Raw genomic sequence first — 5,498 nt, 5'->3', positions numbered from 1 at the left:
CTATTTGAACCTGGCACATATGAGAAATACAATTATATATATATGTATAAAAAACTAGCTTTCCATACATCTGACCTAAGTGTGTGTGATAAATGTTGCCTGCACACGATATACGAAGGAGCTGTGACGGTATAACTGACTGCTGATCAGGCCTAAGGTGGGGGGAGGGGAGGGGTGAGAGGCGGAGAAGACTTAAGACAAAGAACGAGAGAGAAGGGAGAGAGGGGGAGAGAAGCAAAGAGAAAGTTATATAAATTTAAAAAGAAGGAGTGAGTGGGAAAAATAAATTCAGAGAGAGAGAGAGAGAGAGAGAGAGCTGGGGGAAGTGAAAAGGTAAGCACTGGAACCCAGAATTGTGCAGCGGACGACACTGGATTACAATGATGGTGAATATTTTCAATTTGAGAATGCAGTTCAATACGGTAATAATCTATCCTAAAAATATAGTCCAAATCTTGGCCGTTGAAAGCGTGTGCGACGACAGTTTAGTCATGTTTACAGGACATGAGAAAATTTGCGTCTAATCAGTAACTGGCAGCTGGAGGTGGAGGGTGGGGGAGTTGGGGGCAGAAGGCGGGGTAGACTTGTTCGCGATTCCCCCCTTCCCTCTGTCCAGGGTAGAGGGGGGAAGGAAGGGGTAACCCCTGAGCAGAAATTAGTACGCGTGGCTGTACGTGTGCATGAAAGTGTGTATGTTCATATGCATGGATGTGTGTATATATGTATGTATGTATATATATATGTTCGTATATATATGTATATATATGTCAATGTATATACATATATATATTTTGCCTTAATGACCAGGGGCTCCGGCCTCAATGGTCGATAGGAAAAAAAAAAAAATGTACAAAAAGCGATGGTGGTCTGTTGGGCGAGGTCCTTCATTTTTTGTACATATTATGTAAATACATTATACCATCTTGCTTAAATTATTCTAATTAGGACCGACAGCTGACGTATATGGAAATGTTCCTGACTCGTCTGGTTCCCTTCCATATATTGCTGTCCCCTATATTAGGTTGTGCCTCGACTGACAGTCACCAGGTGATGAGTGCAGGTATGTAATGTAGAAAGGCATTACATATCTGCAGTCGATGGAGTTCTCTTGGTCGAGGTATTTTTCTTTTTATCATTACTGTAGGTTTAGTTATTTGTCTTTTTAGGACCTAGTATAGGTTAGCGATATGTCTGTTAGGTTATTAGTTTTAGGGACTTTAGGTTAATTTGGCTTATTTTTTTTTATGTTACATAACGTAAGGTTTATAAAACATAACAAGTCTAAAAAAAATACAAATACAAATACAAATAAAAAAGTGAATACAATATATATATATATATATATATATATATATATATATATATATATATATATATATATATATATATATATATATACCTTCAGCCATAACTAGTCCACTGCTGAACAAAGGCCTCCCCCAACCTTTTCCACGAATTCCTTGACTGAGCCAATCTTTGCAACGTTTTCCCTGCAAATTTCTCTATCTCATCTCTCCATCTCCTGTCTGACCTTTTTTTGCTACGCTTACATTCTCTTGGTGTCCAGTCCGTCAGCCTCTTACTCCATCGGCTATTCCTTATTCTTGCTATATGGCTTGCCCACCTCCATTTCTGTTCTTTTATAACTTCTATAATATCTTTGACTTTAGTCTGCTCTCTCACCCAAGTTGATCTTTTCCTGTCTCTTAAAGATATTTCCAACACTGACCTTTCCATTGCTCTCTGAGAATGGATTAATTTATTTTCCATTGATTTTGTCAGTTTCCAGGTCTCACAACCATACGTCATAGCTGGAATTATACATTCGTTATATACTTTTCGTTTCATACAAACTGGCAAGCTACTTTTCATAATGTCTCTATGTTTACCGAAAGCTTTCCATCCATTTGTAATGCGTCTTTATTTCGCTATCATGATCCTTCGTTAATTTTAGTATTTGTATAAGTAGTTATACTTCTTATCTTCTTCAAAAATTTCAACGCTTATTCTGATGACGCTCTTTGGTGTTTGTGGATTGAACATTAGTTTTACTTCGGTTCATTTTCAGTCCTACTTCAGACTTTCTCTGTTCAGGTCATTTAACATATCTTTCAATGTCTCTGCTGTTTCTGAGATTAGGACAATGTCATTTGCACGTCTTAAATGGTTTAGCTTTTCTCTATCAATGTTCACTGCTTTGTTTTCCCAGTCTAGCTTTCTGAAAATACTTTTTAGGCATGCTGTAAATAATTTTGGTGAAATTGTATCTCCCTCATGCACGCCCTTCTCAATCTAAATTTTTTCTGAGTCCTTATGTAATTTAACTGTAGCAGTTCCCTCTTTATATATGTTTTCGAGCAGGTTTACAATGTTCTCATTCACTCCTTGTTCTCGCAATGAATTTATAAGTGCTATGTGCTCCACTGAGTCGAAAGCCTTTTTGTAATCAACAAAACCTAAGCAAAGCGGTTTATTATATTTTATAATTTTCTGAATTAGCTGGTTCATTGCATGTAGATGATCAGTGGTCGAATACCTGCTTCGGAATCCTGCCTGTTCACGAGGTTGGTTTTCCTCCAAAATTGTTGTTATTCTGTTCGTAAGGACTTTAGTGAAGAGTTTGTAAATGACTGATAATAAGCTAATGGGTCGATAGTTACTAAGATCTTCTGAGTCACCTTTTTTGTAGAGTAAAATAACTATTGCATTATACCGTATTTTGGGAATTTGCTTCTGTTTTATACAGTGGGTAAATAAGTGAGCAAGCTTATTTTGTACTTCTACTCCGGCATCCAACAGTAAACCTGTTACTATTCCATCTTTTCCCGAAGCCTTCCCTCTTTTCATATTTTTAAGACAAATATTTACTTCGTCTGGTGTTACCTCAGGTATTTCACTTGTGTCAACTGAAAAGTTATCTATTGGAACTACTATCTTTGATGCATACAGTTCTTTGTAAAATTCTTCAACTCTCTTCACCATCTTATCTCTGCGTTTAATGATTTCACCGTTTTTTTTCTTTCAGTGATGTCATTTGTTGCTTTCCTAGTGCCATTTTACTTCGGACCTGTTTTAGACTTTTTCCATTTTTGATGGTTTTGATGGTTTCTTTGATCTGATCCATGCTTGATCTATTTCGTCTTTCTTTGTCTTTACTTTCATTTCCTTTCGTTTTTTCATAAGCTCGAGTGTATTTTCTGAATAGTTCTTGGTTTTAGTTGTATTAGGTTTTCCTACTACCTCTGCTGATTCTCTTAGCACTTTTGTTAGTCTGTCATTCAGGTGATCAATGTCACATTCAGCAATACTTAGAGCCTGAAATCCAACTGAAAGGCTGCTTTATTTTCATTTACTATTATTGGCATATCTTTTTATCTTTAATCATCTTCTTTCTTTCATTTCTGAAATTGAATCTGGCTGTGCAACCAACCATTCTATGATCACTGCCTATATTAACTTTGTTGATAACTGTGACATTTGTGATCGTGTTATTCTTATCTGCTATAATGAAGTCGATTTCATTCTTTGTTTCTCCATTTGGGCTTCTCCAGGTCCACTTTCTTCCTGTTCTTTTGTGGAAGAATGTTTTCATTATTCTCATGTTAAACATTTCAGCAAAATTTACCAGCAATTCTCCTCTTTCATTCCTTTCTTCCACTCCAAATTTTCCCATACATGCTTCTCCATTTTTCGACTTCCCAACTTTTGCATTGAAGTCTCCCATGAGTATAGTATATGTTGTCTTTTCTTCTTCCATAATCTGGGAGATGTCATCATAGAATGTTTCTATTTCTTCATCTGGGCTTTGAGAAGTTGGTGCATATGTATACTTGTATGACTTTCATGGTATATATTTTGCATAGTCTAATAACAACAAATGCTGCTCTGTCAGATACACTGCTGAATTTAACAATGTTGTCTGCAAGATTTCTGTTAATTAGAAATCCATATATATATATATATATACATAAAGTGCTCGTCAAAATTATTGAGCGCCCTGCGTCCCTCCTAAGAAACAAACCTTTTAACATTGAAAAAACATATAAATAATGCATTTTATTTACCTTTAGTGCTTCGTAGGGTAGCCTTTACGTTTCTTCACGGACCTGAGACGTCTTGGAAGTGAAAGGGCGAGGCTCCTGAGGTGCTGGAGGGGTATTTTTGTCCCAGGAGTCACGAATGGCAGCTTCCAGCTTAGGCAGAGAGCTAACGTCCCTCCCTTGGAGACTCTTCTGTACAAGGTACCATAGGTTTTCAATCGGGTTGAGGTCTGGGCTATTTCCTGGCCAGTCTATCATGAATGATACTTCGCAATCATGAAGCCAATTGGTGACCGATTTGGCCTTGTGAGCAGGTGCACCGTCCTGCTGAAACACTCGTGCACCTGTTAGCTCGAATGAGTCTGGGAAATGATCACACAGAAGCTCCAGGTAAACATCCTGATTCACTCTAACATTCTTGGGAAGCACAACAAGCTTCCCCAAACCTTGACCTGAGAAACAAGCCCACACCATGAGTTAATCAGGATGTTTAACTGTGCTTTCTACATACCGTGGGTCAAGTGGGTCACTACCTTTACATCGATACACACATGCTCCTCTGCTACAGGTAACACTAAACGTTGCCTCATCAGACCACAACACTGACAACCATTGCTCCTCACCCCAGTTTAGATATTTATTAGCAAAGGCAAGCCTACGAATTCTCTGGCTCTTGGTGAGAAGAGGCTTTTTCACAGGCCTATGACTTGTGTAACCAAGCTCATGCACCCTACGAGACACTGTTCTCACAGACACCTCAGCAAACACTTCCGGGTTGCTCTCCTTAATTTTCCTTGCACTCACACGAGGATTAAACTCCACTGCACGTTTTAAACCATTAACAGACCTTGGGGAAGTTTTCCTAGGCCTACCAGGCCTCGGTTTCTTTGTGGGAATTTCACCACTATTTTCCAACAGAAACCGCGCACACCAACGACGCACTGTCGATCGTGCCACACCAACCAATTCACTAATTTCCTTTGTCTGGGGGCCTGCCTCCTTTAGAGCAATGATCTGGGATATGATTTCACTCGATAGTTCACGGGTAGGTGCCATAACAAAGTGGTGAACCCCAAAACACTGTGGGACACTCGATAAAAAATGGTGCAATTTGAGAGGGACACGCGGCAGAGTTCCTCTCTCTCAGGCAGCCCGTGGTCAACTGAGGCGGGAACCAACCAGTGCGTCGGAAGGCCTCAGGCTACCGTGACGTCATGCTCGTGGCACAAACTTGTGGCTCGATTTTTACCCCCCAAAATGGGTGATTCTTTTTTGGCCATAAGTATTGCGCGCCCGGCGGACAACTCTGAATCATTTTGACAAGTACTGTACTGTATATATATATATATATATATATATATATATATATATATATATATATACAGTATATATATTTGCCTTAATGACCAGAGGCCTCAGCCCCAATGGTCGATAGGCATAATAAAATATAGCCAAGAA

This window comes from Coenobita brevimanus, chromosome 102 (genome assembly GCF_032717465.1).
Source record: "Coenobita brevimanus isolate Jiangsu-jjx chromosome 102, ASM3271746v2, whole genome shotgun sequence".
NCBI classification, from domain to species: domain Eukaryota; kingdom Metazoa; phylum Arthropoda; class Malacostraca; order Decapoda; family Coenobitidae; genus Coenobita; species Coenobita brevimanus.
This window is presented reverse-complemented; position numbering follows the sequence as displayed.